The 369-nt window shown below is 16.3% G+C and overlaps 1 protein-coding gene across 1 annotated transcript in view; it reads right to left on the bottom strand.

The window, feature by feature from the left end:
- LOC107634119 (alpha carbonic anhydrase 7-like) overlaps positions 1 to 369 on the bottom strand; it is a 5,390-nt gene that overhangs the window by 4,600 nt on the left and 421 nt on the right. The gene's annotated exons all lie outside the window — the stretch shown is intronic.

Genomic DNA, 369 nt, shown 5'->3' with positions numbered 1-369 from the left:
TAATTTACATTTCCATTTTTTTAGAATTTTATAAAAAAAATAATAAAAATAAAAAATATTTAAAATGATACAGAAAATAAAACTATAAACTAAACACACATCCTAATTAAAGGAGGAAATTAAAAATCATAAAAAATAAACTAAACATATATATGTATATATAAATCATGAACTCACAATTATTCAAATAATATATGGGGTAATTTACATATATGAAATAGTAAAATATATATTGTATTACAATTTGTTTGGTTTTACACAAAGACAAAAACAAAATTAAACTAAACAATTTGTATTACACAAAGACAAAAACAAAATTGAATAAATAAAAAAAATAATAAATTCATCTCATCGAATATATATTGTATT

Source organism: Arachis ipaensis, chromosome B03, assembly GCF_000816755.2.
Source record: "Arachis ipaensis cultivar K30076 chromosome B03, Araip1.1, whole genome shotgun sequence".
Classification (NCBI taxonomy): Eukaryota; Viridiplantae; Streptophyta; class Magnoliopsida; order Fabales; family Fabaceae; genus Arachis; species Arachis ipaensis.
The sequence above is the reverse complement of the archived record's forward strand: the minus strand, read 5'-3'. Positions and strand labels throughout refer to the sequence as shown.